Source organism: Capra hircus, chromosome 17, assembly GCF_001704415.2.
Source record: "Capra hircus breed San Clemente chromosome 17, ASM170441v1, whole genome shotgun sequence".
Lineage (NCBI taxonomy): Eukaryota > Metazoa > Chordata > Mammalia > Artiodactyla > Bovidae > Capra > Capra hircus.
This window is the reverse complement of record NC_030824.1, coordinates 47,074,392-47,099,497: the sequence shown is the minus strand read 5'-3', so window position 1 is coordinate 47,099,497 and position 25,106 is coordinate 47,074,392. Positions and strand designations below refer to the sequence as shown.

General features: G+C 37.1%; 1 long non-coding RNA gene across 1 annotated transcript in view; it reads right to left on the bottom strand.

Annotated features, from left to right (window-relative positions):
• LOC108637879 overlaps nucleotides 1-24,815 on the bottom strand; it is a 222,621-nt gene extending 197,806 nt beyond the window's left edge. The window contains exon 1 of the long non-coding RNA XR_001919392.1: nucleotides 24,779-24,815. This is a non-coding gene — a long non-coding RNA (uncharacterized LOC108637879). The remainder of the gene's footprint in view (nucleotides 1-24,778) is intronic.

The window sequence follows — 25,106 nt, the reverse complement described above, 5'->3', positions numbered from 1 at the left end:
CTCTCTGAAAAATTCTAAAGACAGTTTAAGACATCACTTAGCATTTGATTTTAGGAAATTTTGTGAAAAATGTCATAAGGTTTAAAATACTTGATTAAATAGGATCACAGATATGTGAAAGGGTGGTTAGTTATCCACTTAAACACACTGCAAAGAAACTCATAAGGCAAATATAGGAAATTATGTGGTTGTAAACACACACACACAAAAAACTTAGTTCTTTTAATAAAAAAAGAGTAAGTTTTCTTCAGTAAACAGAGTTGATAAAGAAAAAATGCAGAATCTTTGTTTTCTATGGAAATTACATTAAAGGTAATGAAAAACTTTTTAAAAAACAACTTCTTATTAAGAGGAGACCAATAATCTAAGAAAAGTTTGTCTTTCTAACAGAAAAAAAAATCAAATTGTGTAGCAATGTACTTTTGATATTAAAATTCTTTTTATTAATTAAATTCATTCCAATCTCAGCTTGACTACACATTAAATTCCTTTCTCAATAAGTATTCTTATTTCACAATCATTTGTAACATTCTATACCATTCAGCTTTTGTCCAATCTTTTTTGTTAGTTTTTCATTCTGGAACATCATTTTACTTTTGGACAGAATTACTTTTTCATCCAATATCCTTCATATTTTTCCTTATGTGAAAAAAAATATATTTTCCTTATAACTTTTCATGTAGTTATTTTCTCTCACAGATTATTTCTAATGGTTGTGTAAGAAACTTTAGTTCTTTAACAAATATCTTTTGGTAATACCTTCTTGGGGTAGAAAAACATCACATATACACAATATATATCTATAGATATACATAAACATGCAGGTAGAGACAAACTGAAACCCCATAGCTTTCACTCTAATGCTTTAAGCATGAATCAGTTACGCCACTCAGATGGCTAGTTTTTTACAGATACCTGTGGTTTTATAAAGACTAGATTTTAAGGGATGGGAACTTCTACAGTGGTCTGTACTTTAAAAAGCCTCTTGCCCCCTTTTTTCTTTCAGTTTTTGCAGGCAGGGTTTTAGCAATCTCCTGGGGTGTTTACATTTCAAAGACATGATAAATTTTACAACTTCAAGAGATAAAGAGTACAAGTTTTCTCCTAGGAGTTTGGAGTATCTTTCTCTATTACCAAAAGTCTAAGATAACTGCTGTTTAAATTTTTTCATTGTATTAGGGGTTGGTCAGCATAAGGTATTTTGTCCATTTCATTGTAAGTTACCACAATATTCTCCCATTCTCTCTCATTTTTTTGAGAGATTCTACCAGCTGCAGTCCTAATCGGACTGTATTGTAGGTGCTCAGGCCTTAATCCATGGCAGCCTTTGCCCTCTTAGCTCTGCAAAACAGTCCACTAAAGTCTCCAATTTATCTTGCCCTCCCAACTATTATGCCAGCCCTGAAGCCAGTTTCCATTTCCTCCTGCAAGGGATCTTCCTGCCCCAATGACTGAATCCTCATCTCCTGCATTGCAGGTGTGTTCTTTATCACTGAGTCACCAGGGAAGCCACCAGGAAGATACTCTCAGGAACACACAAATTTTTAAATGCAGCATCTGTCCTGCATGTACAAAATAACTTTTTTTTTTATTCTGCCAACACCTAGATCAATGTGAAGATTCAGGTGTCCTCCAGAAGTTCTCAGGTTCTTAGCAGATTCTCCTCTTTGCCCTTTTTGTGGCACTGGTATCAACATCTTTCCTCTTTCTAGGTAAGCAGCCCTTATATTTAGCACTGTGGACTTTAGACTTGGAAAATGCCTTCATTTTATTTCACAAATTGCCCTAAATGACTCTAGAGTCCACTCTTCCGATTGCCTCTGAATACGAGAGGTAGGAACTTCCTTGAAGAATAGCAAGACAATAAATAGGATGCATCCAAAATATGTTTATTGGGATGGTTTCCCATTTATCTTGATACAGGGTAATTTTAGTGTTGCTTCCATTTGATGGAGCATCCTCCTGTAAGCCTTGATTCTCCATGTATATCATCCAGACAGTATTAATACTATATTTTTATCTCAAAGCTGTATCCTTGGGGAAGCTTCTGGGAACAGAGAGGGATATGGAACACACATTCCGAGAACAGGGGAGGGGAAAGGAAACTTTCATTTTCCTGGATCCAACTCTAGGGTCAACCAGTAGCAATCATGTCCTCTTGATGACCTTCCATAACACTAGCTGTGTATCAGTTTTGGTAAATGGTCTATTAAGATCTTTGGCTCAGTTTTTAATCTGGTTGTTTGTTTTCTGATTTTTGACTTTTAAGAGTGCTTAGTAAACTCCAGTGTTCTTGCCTGGAGAATCCCAGGGATGGGGGATCCTGGTAGGCTGCCATCTATGGAGTCACAAAGAGTTGGACATGATTGAAGTGACTTAGCAGCAGCAGCAGTAAACTTTTGATAACAGTTCTTTATCAGATGAGTCATTTCCAAATAAATATTGTCTCCCAGTCTGTAGCTTGTCTTTTTACTCCCTAAAGTTTTGTTTTATACATTATTAGATTTGAGTTGCTAATATTTTGTTAAAGATTTTCACATCTATATTCATGAGAGATATTGGTTGGCAGGTTTATGATAAGTAATGTCTGTCATTGGTGTTACTCATTTGAAAAGACCCTGATGTTAGGAAAATTGAAGACGGGAGAAGAAGGGGATGACAGAGGATGAGATGGTTGGATGGCATCACCGACTCGATGGATATGAGTTTGAGTGAACTCCAGGAGTTGGTGATGGACAGGGAGGCCTGGCATGCTGCAGTCCATGCAGTCCCAAAGAGCTGGACACGACTGAGTGACTGAACTGAACTGACAGCCTTATACAATGAGTTGAGAAGCATTTCCTCTTTTTCTGTTTTTTGAAAGAGACTGTAAAGATTTGAAATAATTTTTTCCTTAAATGTTTAGAAGATTAGTGAACCCATCAGGGCTTGGTGCTTCCTGTCTTGAAAGGTTATTAGTTACTGATTCAAGTTTTTCATACAAATAGGCCTATTTAACCTGTCTATTCCCTTCTAGTGTGATTTTGGCAGATTTTGTCTTTCAAGGAATTGGTCCCTTTTATCTAGGTTAAGAAATTTGTGGGATAACAACTTTATCTGCTTAGCAATAACTTGAAGGGTATATCTCTTTCTTTATTAGTAATAAGAATTGTGACTTTGTCTAAATCTTTTATTTCTGTTAATGTTTGCTTTATATATTTTAGTCTGCATTATTAACCCATACAAGTTTAGAATTCTCTTCAGTTTATATTGATTGGTCTTTTTTTTTTTAATTTTTTTTTAATTTTTTATTTTTTTAAAATTTTAAAATCTTTATTTTTTTTTTAGTTTTTAATTTCTTATTTTTTTTAAATTTTAAAATCTTTAATTCTTACATGCGTTCCCAAACATGAACCCCCCTCCCACCTCCCTCCCCACAACATCTCTCTGGGTCATCCCCATGCACCAGCCCCAAGCAAGCTGCACCCTACGTCAGACATGGACTGGCGATTCAATTCTTACATGACAGTATACATGTTAGAATTCCCATTCTCCCAAATCATCCCACCCTCTCCCTCTCCCTCTGAGTCCAAAAGTCTGGTATACACATCTGTGTCTTTTTTCCTGTCTTGCATACAGGGTCGTCATTGCCATCTTCCTAAATTCCATATATATGTGTTAGTATACTGTATTGGTGTTTTTCTTTCTGGTCTTTTTAATATGTGACAATCCTCCCTATTTATAGTATTGAATAATTATTTTTTCTTAAAGTGTATCTCCTGTTAATGTCTCATGTTAATATATCAGCATACTATGGTTGATATTTGATATATATATACATATATATATCAAGTATTTTACCCTCACAATTTTAATATTTTCTAGTGTTATAATTGTTTCTTAATAGTATGTAACCACTTTTGGTTGTTTTGATTTTGTCCATTGACAATTTTTTAGTTTTGAGTTAAAACATTCCATATGCATTTACCGTAGTGACATAAAATAGGATTTAAACATACAGTGCTTTTCTGTAATCCGTATTTGCCTCATTTATGCTTTATATTAATTTTTATCCCATTCTATTTTTTCATGCATTTGTGAGTTTGGGAATTTTAGCATGCATATTTATATTTTTATTCATGGTTAATACATATGTCCTCTGTGAACATAAATCTCAGAATATTTTAACACAAACAAAGATCTTTTAAAGTTATAAACTATTGTTTTCAAATGTTTAAATTCTGATTTATTTTACTATACTCCATGAAACATTCTTTGTTTTATAAGATCAGTGTTGGATGGATTTAGCTATATACTTATAACTTTCTTTGGTCTTACTGTGGACTTTTTGCCCCTAAAATTCATATGCTAAAATCCTAACCCTCAATGTGATGGTACTAGCAAATGGAGTCTTTGGGGTGATTAAGTAATTAGAAAATAAATTATAAGAATGGAAGGAAATCCAATATACAGAAGAATCTAAGTACCTTTGGAAGATAAACAAATGGTATTATACGCCCAATCATTGGGAGTTGAAGCTGAGAGGCATATATTGGTGGGCATGTTAGCTCAAAGCATAAAAATGCATAATGAGTACTGATAACAGTTACTTAAAGGCGATGGGAGTCAGGCTGCTGATCTAGTCTCACAATAAGGAGTTCAGATTCTTTTGAGGATAATTACCATCTTCCTTGCATGAAGCTGATGCCAGAAGATCTGGTCCATAGCTTTAGCTCTAAGAATAAATGTTGAGTGTTTGTGCCCTCAACACAAAATCACATGAAATGTTAATCTCCAGTGTCATGATAATAGGAATGGGGCCTTTAGAAGGAGATTTAAGTAATGAGAGTGGAACTCTTATAAAAGAGATCCCAGAAAACTCTCTTATCTCTTCCACCATGTGAAGACACAAGGGAGAAAACAGACATGTGTCAGGAAGGAGTCTGTCACCAAATCCCTAATGTGTTGCTACCTTAATCTTAGACATTCTAGCCTGCAGAACAATGGGAAATAAATGTTTGTTGTTTAAGCTACCCATCTATGATAGTTTTTCATAGCAGCTGAAACAGATTAAGACAGGTCTTTATTTCTTTTTGCATCTAGACTTTTCAGTCAGTATCATATTCCTTTTGTGAGATACTGCTAATGGAAACACATGCTTCTTTTCTGAAACTGTATTTTTCTTGTTATAGATTTCTAGTTTAACATCATAATCTCTCAGACCATTAAAGATACCAGTCTACTGGCTTCTTGCTTCAGTTGTTGAGGAGATAGCTACTGGCCTAGTTGTTGCTTGTTAAAGGCAATCTGATTTTTCTATTTCTTATTGGCTGTTTTCTTGATGTTTTCATTTTTTCTAATGGTTTTCATTTTCACTATGTTGTGTTGAGATTTAGGTTTCTCTGTCCTAATCCTGCTTGAATTTTTTTTGAAATTCTTGAATTTGTGGATTTGTGTCTCTCTTGAGTTTGGGATATTTTCAGGCAATATTTCTTCATATACTGTCATTGCTACACTCTGAACTTCTGTCTGAGTCTCACACTAAATATATGTTGGATAGTCTTCTGTTCATTCTTTTCAATAAACTTATCTGTTTAAATTATTTGAGGCCTGAGACAAAGATTCATTTTTCAGAAGGAAATTTGCTTTTTACTTTAAAAAGCAATTTTTTTCTCAGAAAGGCTTTCTTTTCTCTTCTATAAAGTAATCCCATGTGTTCTCTACCTCATGATTGGAGGTTTCCCATTACACTTATATAAACTGTGAACTTGGGTCTTGTTTTGCCCAAGAACACATAGTATATAAGGACACATACTTTGATATTTAAATCCATTTGAGAGTCAGAAGTAGGATATTATTTCAAAATATTTTAAAGTATGTGTATGTTGCCTTAATAAAAATTTGTTTGTATTCTAATATTAAACTTAAATCAAGTTATAACATAGAAATTCTTTTACCATTTTTTCAACTGACCAAAATGAAGGCAAAATTTGTTGTTTTGAAAACCTATTTCTATTTCCATGCATTTCTGCATTAATGACACTGAAATGTAACCTGATGTGAAGATTATAGTTTATGCTTAGAGCCTTCAGGTTGGTGATGTGGTTAGATTATCATGCGGGAAAATCAAGTTGACTATAATGTGATATGGAGAAGGCAATGGCAACCCACTCCAGTACTCTTGCCTGGAAGATCCCATGGATGCAGGAGCCTGGTAGGCTGCAGTCCATGGGGTCACTAAGAGTTGGATATGACTGAGTGTCTTCACTTTCACTTTTCACTTTCATGCATTGGAGAAGGAAATGGCAACCCACTCCAGCATTCTTGCCTGGAGAACCCCAGGGACAGGGGAGCCTGGTGGGCTGCCGTCTATGGGGTCACACAGAGTCGGACACGACTGAAGCAACTTAGCAGCAGCAGCAGCAGCAGCAGCATAGTGTGACATTTATTGAAATAATACAGTAATAAAAGTAGTATTTAAATACCTGTCTGAACAGTTACAGTAGACTAAAGCTTCTTAAACTTATGGGTATGACAATATCACTTAAAGGCTTGGTAAATTCCTGTTTACTGGGACCCACCACCAGAATTGTGACACAGTAGGTGTGAAATGGGACTCTTGAAGTTGCAATTTTAACAAGTTCCCAAGTACTGATGGTCACTGAAGAAGAATATAGTATAGAATATAGAAACCAATCTTAACCTAACATAGGAATGTTGAAGACGACAAATAATCATATGTACTATCAGTAAATGTACTGTCAGGGGCAACCCCAGGAGGTACTAATGAAGAATTATATAAGCAGGATATCAAAGTAAACATGGCATCTACAGATGTAAATAGAATAACTCCTATTTCCTGCAAGTTTAAAAGTAGATTTAATTCCAGATAAATAGTACAGAAAATCCACTATGACTTTGTAGTCACTTGTGGGCTACCTACACACATTCACTGTGATTTCTTTTATCACTACCATGCTTAGCTAATTCTATATTTGGAATTAGCCTGTTCCTTTGAGTCTTGATTTCTTGTTTTCCCAGAACACTCCATAGAATATTATATCAAGAGAGAGATTTTTTTCATCTCCTCTCTTGCTACTTTCTCCCTTGCTCATGTCTTTCCTGTCAGCTTCTGTTTACTTTCCCATCCTTCCCTGCCTCTGCACTAGAGATGATTGCAACATCTCTTGTATTAGTTCTAGGCACTTCTTGGAGAACAATGCCCCAGTACACTCCTTTCATAGAAATGATGTGAGGAAAAATGTAATGCTCTTCATTATCCTGTCTCCAGGGAGAATATAAACCCATTCCTTAATTTCCCCAAACCATAGGTATCATTGTCTTCGTGCTAAAAGGCAGGAAGAGTACTACAAAAAGAAACTAAAAAAACATAAAAGATAAAGATATAAACCCTCAGAGTTCAGGGATGAAATCTTCTGCAGAAAACCTTACTTCTCATTCCCAGCCTAATTCTAGTCTAATGCACTGCCTCAAGTTTGCCTTCTTTATCTACTCTTCCCAGAAGAATTTCTCCAGTTTTCTGCCCATAGGTTCACTAGCCTGAATTTTCCATTTTAGATGAAAGAAGGTACCCAAAGTCTTAAATTTCACTACTTTCATGGTAAGTATATCTCTTACATAACACAGTCATCTTTGATTTTTGGCTTTTTTTCCTCTACTAACATACGATCATCAAGACAGACCAGTAGAGGAAAAAAAGCCAAAAATCAAAGATGACTGTGTTATGTAAGAGATATACTTACCATGAAAGTAATGAAATTTAAGACCTTGGGTACCTTCTGCAAGGTTTGGGAAGGAATCCGAGCAATGCGTCCATAAATCTGTGTAACATTCAAATTGACTAAATTCACCACCACTTTCCCTTCTTTTTTTTTTTTTTTTGCCTCTATCACACTTCCTCTTATGTACAGTGATGTGGAAATAATAGGCCTTTTTTGTAGTGGGGAGATCTAACTTGGAGGAAACTGATAGATATAATTAACTTGAATTCAGACCAGTGCCACATAAATATATATTTATCACCAACTCTATTCATGTGGAAAAACTTCTAGGAATTTCCCACTTCCCACTGTGCCAAGTCACCTAGCATTGTGCCATGGGTACCAAAAGAGGTACAAACTTATGAAAGAGAAACAAACTTGAGATAAACAGATTCAGAATGTAGACAGTGGAAAAGCTTTCCAATCATCAGATAAATATGAATATGTATATAACTTTTTCTAATGCATAACCAAATCTAAAGCTTTCACTTGTCAAGAATATACTTGGCATTGTAATGAATGAATTTAAAAATTAACTTTTTTTTTAATTAGAACTGTGTGTAATTTTTTTTTTTTCTGTAGAATTTCTATGTTTTTAGGGAACAAATGGTAGCAGTACTATAGAAATAAAGACCACACAAACAGGAACACGAGTGGGCTGTTTTTTCAGATATTGCAATAGCAGGGCATCAGCCACTAGTCTAGAGTTTGGCAGAGACTCAAAGTTAGTGGGAAAGCATTAAGTGGAAAGACTAAGTATATCCTGATTATAGGCGATTGACATGGAGAAACAGCAGAAGGGAGGCTAAGTAGTTGCAGGGTATCATATGTAATTAGTTAGAGGGTACATTGGTGGCTTTTTCCAATTGGTCCTAAGTTGGAAAAGACAACAAAAATTAGGAGCTGTCAATTATAAATTAGGAACCAGTTGTTTGCGGTTAAATGATATAGGGGTTATTGTTTAACTTCCTGGACTGTTTGCGAGTGAGAGTACTGTGACTTCCTGGTCTTGTTATTTTACATAGTAAATTGGCTTCCTGGTATGGTTAATGAAGATTATGGGTCAAAATTTTATTTATGTATATTATCTATTATCCTTTTGTATATTGTCTCTTAGGACCATAAAGAATATTCCAAAGTCCCATTTTGCACATCCAAAAATGTTCAAATGCATTGATTCCTGATGCATCTTGCCCTGATAACATTTTGTATTTTGCTATGACATTTACAGTATCCATCAACTTCTTTTTTATAATTTGTTATGATTATTTTCTCTTTGTAAATACTAAATACTATATTGTATATCTTGCTTTTATATTCATAATTTTGTATAGTATTTCCCCAAAAGCCCAACTCCTAAGTTTAAAAGATTCAAATCCAAATCTTTGTGTCTATTTCTGTTTAAAGATTCTGACTTGTAAAATTGGATCATTTGTGCTATTTATCTTTATGTGAATGATGGGGAGAGAAAGAAGTTGGAGATCTGAAGTCACAAGATTGATTTGAGCACATTCATTTACTTTGATACACATTAAATGGAGATAGTTATTTTTTAAAAAAACATAAGAGTCTGGATATCTATTATAATACAAGTTCTGAGTTGGATCACATTAGAAAATAGCACAGGTAGAAGAGAGCCTAAGATCAAGATTTGTCAACATTTAGAAGTTGGGTTGAGGAAAAGCTTCTAAAAAGAGAGGATGGGGGAAAAAGCAATGTAACCTCTCTGTATTGCTTGAATTCACCTCTGGAGTAAAGAGACCCCCTGTTTGAATTAAACATTTCAATAGGTCTTCTCTGTTCAAAATTAAAATCAAGCTTCTATTCAGGACTGTTCAATAGGATTCTAACTGCTTGCATAATAATATAAAAAGATTTCTTTATTGTGTGCCTGGTAATAGGTAACATCTTTCAAATGTGATTGCCTTTAGGAGCTTTTCTACCTTGATATAGATTTGTATTTCACTGCCCATGCAAATTGTTATTAGAAGCAATTGTATTTTAAGAGATGAGGAGCAGATCCATAGGAAATGGCTTATCTTGAACACATATTACTGGGGCACATAAGAGTTTACCAGACGGGTAATGTCAAACCTCTTTAGCCTTTTCTGCTATATTGCTTATATGGCACTCAAAATTTTGAATAATTCAGGCTTTACAAAATGCATTACTGTCAGCATTTTTTAAGACAGATTGGTCCCTCCATCCCCAAAGAAATGACCATTTGATCTGTCAAGTAGGGCACAATTACAATTTAGGGTTATGATGATTTGATGGGAGAAGTGTTTGGTAATGAAGGAATATATGTACGAGTAGAAGAATTTGATAAAGAAGGAATACATAAGAGCAGACTGCAAACAGATTTAAGGGGTTTGAGGAAGGTTTCTCAGAGGAACTGACTTTCAAACTGAGGGTCTAGTGTAACAAGGGAAAAAAGACAGATGAAGAGTGTGTGGACATTACCAGCTGAAGTGACAGTGCACGCGAAAGTCCACAGACAAGTGTGACTATAATGCTGTGCAAATGAGAAAAGGGAAGGCCATGAATCTGGATCACAAATTTGGGAAAGATACTATCAAAAATTGCAGCTGCCAAGATGAGAAGGGCTAGTATCAGAGAATCTCAGTAGGCATGCAGCATGCTAAGTTTGAGAATTTACATTTCATATATTTATTATTGGTAATAATGCTTAAATTGCCTTGATAGACAAATAACACTTCAGAGACTGTAATAATTTTGCTTGTCATAAGATGTATTTCATGTCAAAAAAAATCAGGATGTTTGTAATAAAATAATTTATTCAAAGGGATAACTGCAAATGGTGTTTGGGGGCACATTATTACAGCATGGAGAATGCACTGACTGTGAGATCTGTAAATCTCTCAAAGCTAAGATAAAAGGGCTTTTTTTTTAAATAGGGAGGAGTTGAACAAAATTAGAAAAATGGGTGTGGAGAAGTGGGATGATAGAATAATACTAAAAGCAATAATACTAAATTCATCAGGTAATATTTTTCATGGAGAAGTCAGTTTATGTTCTGGAGGGGCTGTTGAAGAGAAGCTGTATGCTGGGGCAGGGGGGTCAGCTTGGAGGGAAGAGAAAAGCTTATCTAGAGTTTAGTCAAGTCAGGGTAGCAGGTATTTTATCCAGACTGACTGATATGTCCTAACATTTTAACTAATCATTTATGTGGCAAAGAAGGTAATTTAGAGGATCTGTGTCTAGGCTTCTCATTGGTAAACAACAGAAGTATTCTTGACCCCCTCAATCATGGGAAAGAATGATTCCTGCTATAATCCATTTCTTGAAAAAAAAAAGAGAGATGGGGGGATTTATTCAAATGTCAATATTTTCCAGGATCACAGGCATGATAAACTTCAACACTTTAATTTCTATGTTGGTGGGATTGGGGAAGAAGAGACAGACAAATGTGACAAATGAAAACAAATTTTTATAGGGGTCTAGATTGGAAACTTCTGCGTTTAGGTGACAGATTAGCATTGTGAATTTCACAAAATAACAGAATAAATAGATCCAGTTTAGGGCTTCCCTGGTGGCTCAGACGGTATACTGTCTGCCCTCAATGTGGGAGACCTGGGTTCAATCCCTGGGTCGGGAAGATCCCCTGGAGAAGGAAATGGCACCCCACTCCAGTACTCTTGCCTGGAAAATTCCATGGACAGAGGAGCCTTGTAAACTACAGTCCACAGGGTCGCAAAGAGTCAGGCACGACTGAGCGATGTCACTTCACTTCACTTAAGAGAATCAAAGGACAAATTTATCAGTAGCATGGGATTCTACAATGTAAAAAGAATGATTCTGCAAATGAAAATCACTGGGAATGTAAGCCTTTCAAACATAAAGTTGTGTTTAACAGGAAAACAAGATGAAGTTTAAGACTTTAGAAGTAAAAAAAATGTGGCTTATAGAAAGAGTAGTGTAAGGCCACGGGAATGGTTTGCCGAATGAAGACAAGTGTGTTGAATGGATTATATAATAGGACATTGAATTTGTCAAGAAGGTCTGTTGGGCTAGGCTAGGATATAAGTGAGATAGCAGATAGCCCTAGTGCCTTCAGATAATAAAGGTTTATTTCCTGCTCCTGTTGTGTCTACCATGGTTCAGCAGGGGGGCTCTGATCACATAGCCTCTTAAGTATGCAGGCTGATGGAGCAGCAGCTCTCAACAAAATTTTGGCTAGTGAATGTCAGAGGAATATTCCAGTTCAGAAGTGACACAAACCATTTCAATGTATAAGTCATGGTTCTCAAATGGCCTCACCCCACAGTTGAGAGTTTAAATTTAAATGAATCAAAATAAAGGTAAAAGTTTATTTCTTCAGGCTTCTTCCAAACCTTTATGTCTCTGAATTTCTGAATTCTTTCTGTTTTCTTTCATTCTGCTTGCTACCATACATACACTATCTGGGATCATCTCTTTGTAGCAATTTGTCAACTATAGCCAACATATACTACTAGCATTTTGTTCCTCAATGGCTTTTATAGATCTGTAAGTTCATAAACACATTTCCTGTCATATAATTATAACAGGTGAGAATTTAACTGTTTTGTCACTACTTAGTATGACTTGTCATCCTTCCAGATTACTATAACAGTTTCCTACACCTGCAGCCAGCTCACAAGCCAATACTACATATGCTAATTCAATTGTCTTGTTTTCTAAGTTACATAACAACTTTTACATTATTCAGTGGCAGAATAGGCTAATTTATGCAGCCTAATCAATGTATCCATATCTCAGTGGTTTAAAAAACAAAGGTTAATACTGCACTCAAGCTACTAGTCCTTGACAAGTCTGCTTATGTGCTCTGTTTTTCATAATCATTTAGGGATCTAGGCTGAAGCAGTATTCATCATCTCAAGTATTGATTGGTTATCAATGGAAAAGAATATGCTAGCAAGGGTCCCCAGCCTCTGGTATTTAATGCCTGACAATCTGAGGTGGAAATGATGTTATAATGATAGGAAAAAAGTACACAATAAATATAACACACTTGAATCATCCTGAAACCATCTCCCCTCCCCAAGTCTGTGGAAAAATTGTATTCCACAAAACTGGTCCCTGGCGCCAAAAAGGTTGGGGACCAGTGTGTTAAGGATCTCAAACCAGCAATTAAATTCTCTAAGAAGAGACACAGATCACTATTCACAGCTCTGGTCAGAACAAGAGGGACTGGCATGTGATCCTAACATGTGCCCAGAAGGAGAGCCAGAAATACTTGGTGATTAATGTTAATGACAACAGTGAAATTCGTGGTAATAGAATTCAAGAGAAGGAAACTATAAGAGAGATGTACAAGACCTGGTTTACTATGGGAAAATGATTAGGAGGGTAGACATTGGAATAGACCAGATGAGATAAGCTTCAAAAGCATGATAGTGTTTTACTTAAGAGCAGAGGAAGGTTTGAAAGTGGCATTAAATGACAAGGGAATGTTGAGTTCCTCCTCGCCTCAACACACTCCTGACCAGGTTACTCTGATAGTGTGGGTGAGTACCCTCTATCAAAGAGGGCTGTTAATGTAAGTCACAGCTTTAGGGGACTTCCCTGGTGGCTCAGATAGTAAAACGTCTGCCTATACAATGAGGGAGACCTAGGTTTGATCCCTGGGTCAGGAAGCTCCTCTGGAGGAGATGGTACCCCACTCCAGTGGAAAATCTTGCCTGGAAAATCCCATGGGCAGAGGAGCCTGGTAAGCTAGTCTATGGGGTCGCAAAGAGTCGGACACGACTGAGCGACTTCACTTTCTTAACTTTCACGATTCAATTAGGAAATAAGATGCAGATACTTTCATGCTACAAGCTTTATTTAGTAATTTATCTGTATAAAAAAGGAAGTTTCAAAAGACCTAATGGGGTGGCATTTGGATGAAGGGCTGAAGTGGAATAATTTAAGCTGTGAAAGGAAGCACAGGTGGGATACTGCACTTTTGTTCAGTACTTAAGTAGAAGAAACATGGATGGAATTAGCTGATGCTAGAGTTCCAAATAATACTGGTAGAAAGTAAATAAACAAGCTATAAAGCTAATAAAACTTATGCAAATTTTACTCTTTTGAGACTTCCAATATTAATCTCTTTCTATTATTCTTAGAGTGAAAATAACTCAAATTCTCCCTTTTGTGTAAGCCTACTAACGGCTTGATGACCTCATCTATAGGCTATGGTTTTTCCTGTGGTCATGTATGGATGTGAGAGTTGGACTGTGAAGAAGGCTGAGTGCCGAAGAATTGATGCTTTTGAACTGTGGTGTTGGAGAAGACTCTTGAGAGTCCCTTGGACTGCAAGGAGATCCAACCAGTCCATTCTAAAGGAGGTCAGCCCTGGGTGTTCTTTGGAAGGAATGATGCTGAAGCTGAAACTCCAGTTCTTTGGCCACCTCATGCGAAGAGTTGACTCATTGGAAAAGACTCTGATGCTGGGAGGGACTGGGGGCAGGAGGAGAAGGGGACGACAGAGGATAAGATGGCTGGATGGCGTCACTGACTCGATGGACGTGAGTGTGAGTGAACTCCGAGAGTTGGTGATGGACAGGGAGGCCTGGCGTGCTGCGATTCATGGGGTCACAAAGAGTCGGACACGACTGAGTGACTGAACTGAACTGAGCCAGTGAATCATTTTCTATCCAGAGGTACTGAAATTAAATCCAGATTTCATGACAATCAAAGGGAGCCTCCATTAGGAGGTTTTCCCTGGCTGGGACAGCCTATGGACCGCTAGTTACATGGGACTGTATGACCCACCCTCTGCTTCTACCTGTGCTGCTGTTCAGTGTGCTTTCAGTACTGCAGCCGCTGTAAAGCAGAAGTCACAAAATTACGTCTCTACTCAAAATCCCATGACGGCTCCCATTTTATCCAAGAACATGCCAAAGGCCTTACAGTTGCTGTCAAGTTTCTCCATGATCTCATCTCCACTTTTTTCCCCCTTTCCCTTGTTCATTTTGCTACAGTTACCCTGACTTCCTTAGTTTTCAATATATTCACCAGGTTGGCTGTCTTATCAACTTTGCACAGACTTTTCCCTTTTCCTAGAATACTCTCTTCTGAGATATCTATATAGCTAGCTACATCATGTTCTTCAAGTCTTTGCTAAGACCACTCATCAAATAAGTCTTATGAACATAGTTTAAATTGCCACTTTTGACACCCTTACTCTGCTTTATTGTTTCCTATTGTCCTTATCCACTTTTTACAATTATTTTCTTTTGCTATGTTAATGTTTTATTACCTGTTTTCCTTACTGGAATGTGAGCCCTACAAATGTAGTTATTAAATAGATATAGATAGATAGATAGATAGATAGATAGATAGATAGATGATAGATAGATATAGTCCACTGATATATCTTAGAAACCTTAAGTGTGGTAGGCACATCCTAATTGCTTGTGGGATGAATTAAGTCATTTTAACATCTGTTTACTTTTCTTTCTGCCAACCAGACTTCACCTGGGAACAAGACCTCAGCCTTATTTACCTTACATTTCAGCTAAGGGGCTAAAGATCAGGAGACAAATGATGTCAACATTTAAAACGATGTGGAAAGTATGTGACATACTTGCCATTTTGAATATTTGCAGAAGAGATTTTTGTAAAGTGTAATATTTTTAAAGTAATACACTAATTTCAATCTTTCAATAAAATTGAAACCTAGGACATTTTTATAAACCTGAAAGTGTTATTTATCTTTTATTTAAGATAGAGATGTTACACAAGAGACAGCACAATTGAATCACCCAATTTACATTCAGTTATTTACACATGCAAGACAGCTCACATTTGTCAAATTACCTGTACAAATTTGTAATTTTGATTTATTTGTTTTCATTGTTTTGTGTACCCGCTCAAGAATATAATGTACACTTGAGAAATTTCCAGAAAATCCTAATTCAGGTATTTAATCACATATTTTTCAAGGAAACACTGGTCTTTTTAGTTTTTGCTCTCTCTCCCTTTTTTCCGTCTTTCCTGCTTTCCTTCCTCTGTCCATCTTTCTCTCTTTCAGCCCACACAAATATGGCTAATTAATTTTGGACAAAGAATCAACAGAAGTTTAAAGTAAATGGGCCAAAGAACTAAATAGACATTTCTCCAAAGAAGAAATACGGATGGCTAACAAACACATGAAAAGATGCTCAATATCACACATTATCAGAGAAATGCAAATCAAAACCACAACGAGGAACCATTTCACGCCAGTCAGAATGGCTGTTATCCAAAAGTCTACAAGCAATAAATGCTGGAGAGGGTGTGGAGAAAAGGGAACCCTCTTACACTGTTGGTGGGAACGCAAACTAGTACAGCCACTATGGAGAACAGTGTGGAGATTCCTTAAAAAACTGGAAATAGAACTGCCTTATAAGCCAGCAATCCCACTACTGGGCATACCCACCGAGAAAACCAGAATTGAAAGAGACACATGTACCCCAATGTTCATCGCAGCATTCTTTATAATAGCCAGGACATGGAAGCAACCTAGATGTTCATCAGCAGACGAATGGATAAGAAAGTTGTGGTACATATACACAAAGGAGTATTACTCAGCCATTAAAAAAATACATTTGAATCAGTTCTAATGAGGTGGATGAGACTGGAGCCGATTATACAGAGTGAAGTAAGCCAGAAAGAAAAACACCAATACAGTATACTAATGCATATATATGGAATTTAGAAAGACAATAATGATAAACCTATATGTGAGAGAGCAAAAGAGACACAGATGTATAAAACAGTCTCTTGAACTCTGTGGGAGAGGGATAGGGTGGGATGATTTGGGAGAATGGCATTGAATCATGTGTAATATCATATAAGAAATGAATCGCCAGTCCAGGTTGGATGCAGGATGCAGGATGCTTGGGGCTGGTGCACTGGGATGACCCAGAGGGATGGTATGGGGAGGGAGGTGGGAGGGGGGATCCAGGATGGGGAACACGTGTACACCCATGGTGGATTCATGTTGATGTATGGCAAAACCAATATAATATTGTAAAGTAAAAAAATAAATAAATAATAATAATAAAAAGAAAAAATAAAGTAAAAAGGATAGTATTTTAAACAACCCTGAAATATCTCGATATTTATTTGAAAAAATAAAAAGAAATTCAACCTGTTTCTCAAACCTACACTTCAAACTTTATACAAAATTAATTCAAATAAGATTATAAATCTAAATGCAGAACACATAATTATAAAACTTTTGGCAGAAAACACACCAGGAAAATCTTTGTGACACTGGTTATATTAATACAAAGTGCTTTAAGGTACAACAACTAAAGGATGCTATACATAAAATAAAAACTGAGAAACTGCTCTGTAAAAGAATCTGAGAGAACTAAAATATTAAAACATATATTAGAAAGAAATATTTGCTAATCACATCTTATAAATGACTTGTATCTAGAATATATAATGAAGTTTCAAAACTCAACAATAAGAAAAAAAAATGTCACATTTGACCAAAAACTTCATGAGAGAAGATATATAGATGGCAAATAAGCATATAAAAAGATGCTCAGTATCATTAGTCTTCAGGGAAATAAGTTACAACCATGCAAAAATTCCACTTAACATCCATTTAGAATGAGGGTGAAAAACTCACTGTACTAAGAACAAAGGGCTAGAAAAGAATTCAGAACTGGAAATCACATATAACTGGACTTCACAGGTGTTTAGTGGTAAAAAATCTGCCAGTTAATGCAGGAGTCATGGGTTTAATCCCTGGATCAGGATGATCTCCTTGAAAAAGGAATGGCAACACACTCCAGGATTCTTGCCTGGGAAATCCTCCATAGACAAGAGAAGTCTGGTGGGCCACAAAGATTTGGACATGATTGAGCGACTGAGCACACATATGGTGGTCGTTTAGTTGTTAAGTCATGTTCGACTCTTGGGACTCTATGGACTATAGCCTGCAAGGCTTCTCCGTCCATGGGATTCTCCAGGCAAGAATACTGTAGTGGGTTGCCATTTCCTTCTTCAGGGGATCTTTCCCACCCAGGAATCAAAGCCAGGTCTCCGGCCTTGCAGGCAGATTCTTTGCTGACTGAGCTACAAGCACACATATAATTGGCTAAAATACAAAATGATACAGCCATTGGGAATAAACTATGTTAGTTTCTTATAGTTACACATGCACTTCCTATGCTTTTCAGCCACCTTACTCCTATATAGTTATCAAGGGAAATAAAATTCTATATTCACAAAGATACTTATATCTGTATTACAGCTTTGGTTAAATCACCAATATCTGAAAACAATCCAAATGCTTCTCATCTGAGGAACGGATAAACAAACGGTGGTTTATAAATAAAGAAATGCTATTCAGTAATAGAAAGGAACAAACTGTTCATACACAAAAATTATCCGTAGTCCTAGATTGCAGGTGTACGTAAGAAAAGATACGAGTGATTTTCAAAACTCATCATGGGTTCAAGAATATTAACTGCTATGGGAATGGGATTGTATAACATTAATTAATGAATATAAAGGGTCACAATACACTCAATAATATATAACTGCATGGTGAGGTAATAATCCCTTTAATCCCTAATTTAAAAATTCAGAAACAGATCTTTCAATTTTCATAATTCTCCAGAAGGAGATCATAGAAAAAGCAAGAGAATTCCAGAGAAACATCTACTTCTGCTTCATTAAATACCCTAAAACCTTTGACTGTGTGGATCATAACAAACTGAAAAATTCTTAAAGAGATAGGAATACCAGACCACCTTACCTCTCTCCTGAGAAATCTGTATGCAGGTCAAGAAGCAACAGAGAAAACCAGACATGGAATAATGGACTGGCTCCAAATTGGGAAAGGAGTATGGCAAAGCTGTATACTGTCACCCTGCTTGTTTAACATATATGCGGAATACATCATGCAAAATGCCAGGCTGGATGAAGCACAAGCTGGAATCAAGATTGCCAAGATAAATATCAAATAACTTCAGATATGCAGATGACATCACCCTTATGACAGAAAGTGAAGAAGAACTAAAGAGCCTCTTGATGAAAATAAAAGAGGAGAGTGAAAAATCTGGCTTGAAACTCAACATTCAAAAAACAAAGATCATGGCATCTGATTTATTACTTCATGGCAAACAGATGAGGAAACAGTCGAAACAGAGACACAGTTTATTTTCTTGGGCTACAAAATCACTGCAGATGGTGGCTGCAGCCATGAAATTAAAAGACGCTTGCTCCTTGGAAGAAAAGCTATGGCCAACCTAGACAGCATATTAAAAAGCAGAGCCATTACTTTGCAAAAGCTATGATTTATCGAGTAGACATTTATGGATGTGAGAGTTGGACCATAAACAAAGCTGAGTGCTGTAATTGATGTTTTTGAACTGTGGTATTGGAGAAGACTCTTGAGAGGCCCTTGAGCTGTAAAGAGAATGGAAATCCTAATGGAAATCAGTCCTGAATATTCATCGCAAGGACTGATGCTGAAAATGAAGCTCCATTGATGAGAAGAAATGACTCACTAGAAAAGACCCTGATGCTGGGAAAGACTGAAGGCAGGAGGAGAAGGGGATGATAGAGGATGAGATGGTTGGATGATATCACTGAATCGATGGACATGAGCTTGAGCAAGCTCCGGGAGTTGGTGATGGACAAGGAGGCTTGGCGTGCTGCACTCTATCAGGTTGCAGAGAGTTGGACACAACAGAGCAATTGAACTGAACTGATAACGTTAAATGACAGCATAGTTAAACATGAAAACTAAGCACATCATCCATGTCACACATCAGAAGTGGCTGATATCCCTGGTTAATCTCCAATTATCTTCCAGAATATAATCAATACCATGATAGTCATAATACCCCACCCTTAAAAATCCCTAAATTGCTACCCTTTTAAATGTAGACTTACTTGTACCCTCATTAACAGAACAGTAGGAAACATACAGTACTAGGTATGAGGTCCTGTGAAGAAGGCATTAACATTATCCAATGTAATATATATATTGTCTTTGTGCACAAAATTTATTTTCTCTTTTTAAAATGCAAAAGATGAGGTTCAGATTTTATGTCAGCCAAAACCACATAGGTAGTAATTGCTGGAGCTTAAAATCTCCTTTTTTTTTTTTTTTTTTTTGGTCTATATCTCAGAGACTATCTCTGGAGAAAGCAATGGCAACCCACTTCAGTACTCTTGCCTGAAAAATCTCATGGACAGAGGAGCCTGGTAGGCTGCAGTCCATGGGGTCGCACAGAGTCAGACACAACTGAAGTGACTTGACTTAGCAGCAGCAGAGACTATCTCCCTCCAATCTGAAGACTTTTAAGAAGTATCTGCATAATGACCAAGCAGATTGATTTTTGTCAAGTTCATGTAACCTAGTTGGGGGGGGGTGCGAAGCAGAGAGGGATGAAAGAAACTTCTGGCAATCTATAATAGGAATAAATTTATAACAACACAATCATTTTAGCACTGTTTAGCTAAATTATACTGGTAAAATTTAGGCACAGCCAATGTAATCTACAGAAAAAAACATGTAAATACGTAAATATATTTTTAAGATCGAACACTCAAACACTATTTTCAAGCCAACTCTTCTTCAATTCATTGGATGAATTTCAACAAAAAAATTGGAGTAATTATGAGTAATCAACACTAAAACTATCTTATTTAATTTTAGAGTATTCTATTTTTTAAATTTTGTTTCACCACATATTGCTGATGTCTGTCTCTTTTTCATAGTGAGAGACTGAACTGGCTGCCAAGACAAAGAAGACAGATTACAGAAAGAAAAAGAGTCTTTATAGTCTTATAAACAGCATTTATAAGCCTGAATTTTAACATTACAATAGAGTAACTACCTATTGGGAATGGAAAGGAGTAATAAAATATGTCAAGTGATAATTCTAAGCCATTATATCTCCTTTTTAGAGTTTATATAGTATAGTTTAGCTAGCTTAATTTTTTATGTAACTATTCACTATTAAAGGTTAAATCAGCCTCTACTTGCGGATGTCGTTTAAAGTGCATTTAAGAAGGCTGTTTGGAATTCAGGCACAGAGAGACACCTAATATTGTTAGGTCCACCACACAATTGAAATATTTTCATTCTCCAGGCTTAAACTTAGCTCTTTTCTTAAGCAACAAAAGTGACAGGGGAGATGCCATCATGGAAACTCTGTAGGGAATGTGGACAGATATTTGCTCCATGAGGGCAAAAGGAAGAAAGTTTCAGCTCAAGGCTTGATAAGCAAGTGCAAGGTAATGATGAAATACTAAAGATACCTGAGCACTGAGATATTCCCTTCAGGTGAACTGCAGAACTTCAACAGCTAACATGAAGATGGGAAGGTTTTTTCTTTTTCCTCTTGAAAAACTCTTTTGCAATTACCACAGAATTCCAAACTCAGTCAAACAGCTAGCTTTACTTGAATTTGGCAATTCAATCCACAGCGCAGTTAGAATAGAAGCCACATTTTGCACACCAAGATTGGCACTATTTATTTTGAAATAAAATTCATACCTTATGGAAGACAAGCACAATTTAAACATAATTTTTTTTTCCTCTGTCCTTTGGCCTCTTCTCTCTCCTCTACTGTGCATTGTGTATCAGCTTTATGCATCAACCAAACCTCCTCATCCTCAGAAATACTATTTAAATATAAAGACCAACATTCTCCTAGCACCAACAAGACAACTCCTTAAAAGATAACATTCGTGTTTAATCTTATAAGAGTCCAGGATGACCCATTACCCACTACTTGCCAGGCTGTGTCAATAGTAGTGTCAACAGTACATCACTTAATGGACAGTTAAAAAAAAAAAAAAACACTTTCATAACTGAGTTTGGACTTCTGATGGGTGGAACAGTTCTCAGAGCTTTCTGAGATGCTATTCCCAGAGTTATAATACTCAGTTATAACTGGTTTATTATATATTTGGTATATTATATATAACTGGTATATTATATAATTGATTTACTTTTAGATCAAATGATCAATTTTTCACCAAAATTATCAGCTGGCTCTCTTCATGAAAAATGCTTTTGTAGTCAATTGATTTATCTAAGGATTTTTTTTTAAACAATTAAGAGTTGGACATGACTTAGTAACTAAACCACCACCACCACTACCATTAAATGTATCTGTTCCCCAACATACTTTTGGAGGTTTGACTTTTGTAAAACATAGGTTAGAAGGAATGTTCACCGTGACTTGAAGCCACCTTTTTCAAAAAAAAAAAATCATTTTCAGACAAATATTGCTTTTGCTATGTATGTGGCAGCTTGAAAGAGGACATAGTCCACTTTATCCCATTTTTTATTTTTTAACCTAGTGACTGACTCTAAAGCCATAAAGATGTTTATTCCTCTCCAAAGACACCTTAAGCAGGTGGCAGCTAATTACCAATCACAATTTTCATGAACTTTTCCCACCTGTCTTCAACTATGACTTCCACCGAACCAAGTAAAGAACCAAAATATACTTGCAAACTGCAAATGGTGATTTCCTATATGAATACTACATGCTCTGCACACTGGAATTCAATAGCAAACATGGAAGGTGGTGCCATCAGAGCTCTGCCCACATTCTTCAGCTGAGCCATCAATTCTGGGGGCCCTAGTGTACGCCAGTAGGGTAGGGGGTGTCCATTGGAAAAGAATTAGATATAGTTTTTTGACACATGAGAAGCCTTTTCGAGGTAAGCAATTACATTTGTGATCCAAACCCGGACACAATGCTTGCCCTTGAACAGGTCCTACGATAATAATCTTAAGAAAACAATAAAAATAATTTCATCAGGCAAGAGAAGTAACAATAGGAAAGATATTAAGTTGTAAGGACCCCCAGTTCCGTTTTAGCCTGAAACACTTTATTGACATATATTGCTGAATTTAAAACCCCGAAGCTCTCAACCACCTGATCAACCAGAACTTAAGAGAAGATGGTGAAGACTTTTCGACCCTCCTCACTCAATGGACTAAAGCTTGGACTCTGTCAACTTCTGTCCCAATTCTGTGTTGAATTCTCCTCACTTCAAGCCCCTTCACAAACACGCATGTACCTTTAGCTTAAAACATCCACAATTTTGCTATTCCAGGAAACACTGCTTTAGGAAAGATGCCGCATGTTCTCCTTACTTACTGCAAGTAATAAATCCTTCCTTCCCCAGCTCTTTGTCTTAGTCGTGTAGTTTGACTTGACAGCCTGAGCCGTGAACCCTGTATTGGGGTAAAAACAAGGCCGCTGCCTCAAAGGGGTCGCTTTAAGGATGCGCATGTGCAGCACCAGTACCGCGATGCATTATGGGAACAAACGCAGTGGCCTGCCAATCACTAAGGCAGCATTCTCCGAGGGGCCGGCGTACCTGCAGTGGAAGGTGTTACAGCCACATGGGGCTGGCTTGGCCTGGGTGAGCCGCCAGATTCATGGCGGCATGGAAGGAGACAGCCAGGGCCGGCTGATTCGCTGGGCAAGGGAGCCCTCCATCCCGTGAAAGGCAGGCCAAGCGACTGGCCTAGATTGTCTGCCCAAACAGCAACAGATGTGTACTCCTTGTTATCGGTTTATTTCTAAGTAAATCAACTATTATATGAACTCTTTGGCTCTGGGGAATATGTGTTCAAACTTGAATTCACGTGTGAGATATGCTTGATTCCAGCATCCTGGTTTTTTAATTCTGTTCTTCAAATATAATCCAGCTGACCTCCTGACACTTTTTAAGGTGGTTTTTTTTTTTTTTTTAATTGAAGGATAATTGTTTTGCAATGTTGTGTTCATTTCTTCCCTACAACTATATAAATCAGCCTTAAGTATAAATATATCCACTCCCTCTTGAGTCGTTATCCCACCCTCCCTGCCATTCCACCCCTCTAGGTCGTTTCAGAGACCAAACTGAACTCTCTGTGCTGTATGGCAGCTTCTCATTAGCTATCTACTTTACACGTGAAATGGCAACCGACTCCAGTATCCTTGCCTGGAAAATCTCATGGACAGAGGAGCCTGGTAGGGTGCAATCCACAGGGTCGCAAAGTCTGGCACGACTGAAAGACTAACACTTTCTTAGGCTCCCCTGGTGGCTAAGCTGTAAAGAATTCACCTATTATAATGCAGCAGACAGCCGGTTCCATCCCTGGAGGAGGAAATAGCAACCCACTTTAGTATTCTTAATATCCCTGATGGCTCAGGCGGTGAAGCGCCTGTCTACAATGTGGGAGACCCAGGTTCACTACCCTGGTCAGGAAGATCTCCTGGAGAAGGAAATGGCAACCCACTCCAGTATTCTTACCTGGAAAATCCCATGGACAGGAGCCTGATAGGCTACAGTCCATGGAGTTGCAAAGAGTTGGGCATGACTGAGTGACTTCACTTTTCTTGCTTTCAGTATTCTTGCTTGGGAAATCCCATGGACAGAAAAGCCATGGGCTATAGAGTCCATAGGGTCCATAGGGTCACAAAGAGTCAGACACGACTGAAGCAACTGAGTATGCAGTGTGTATATTTCAGTGTTACTCTAGAAACATAGACATAGAGAATGGATTTGCAACCACTTTTCAACGTAAGATTTTAAAAAGTTTCTTCAGATGCCTCTCTTACCTTTAGCTATATTTTCTAAATGTGTAAGTTTTTATTTCATAGAGAGTATTTTAAAGATTAACAATGACTCTACACTTAATTGGATGAACAAATCTCTTCCCATCTCATAATTTTACTGCTAAGGCAACTTATGGCTCTGAAAGAAATTGGGATTATCTTCCACATTCACAGTTTATCATGGAAGCCAGATTTTAAATCTGAACTTCTTGCCTCAATGGGCCCTTTTCCAATTAACATTATTAATGAATAATAACAATGAAAATACCACAAATACGGATACACATAAGAAAGCATGCTACTTTATTTTAAAAGATGATTCTTTAATGCAAGAGGACAGTTAAGTGGATGATATATAGCTCTACTAGAAAAGTGCTCCATGGCTCATGACACTAGAAGAGAGGTAGAAAACAGCATTAGTATGGTTCAGTGAGGTAACCTTACCTGGCCTTCTTGACCACCACAACCGGCTGCACGGGTCAGTGTCTCAGCACATGTCATCACACCTAGAACCAGGATGATACAGATTCAGCATGCTTTTTATACAGGGATACCATTTATTAAAGTATTAAAATTTCCTACCTCTGTGGTAAATAGCCAGTTTCCCAAATGGCTTTGTGTGTCCTCCCTACCGCATAGGTGTCTCCCATACAAAGCATCTCGATTTCCCTTTCGTACAGCAACAAAAAGTAAAGCCTAGGTAGGAGGATGCCTCTAGGACCCTGTTTCCTTGCTGGTCCTCTGCCTGTGACCCAGCATTGTGTCCACATGC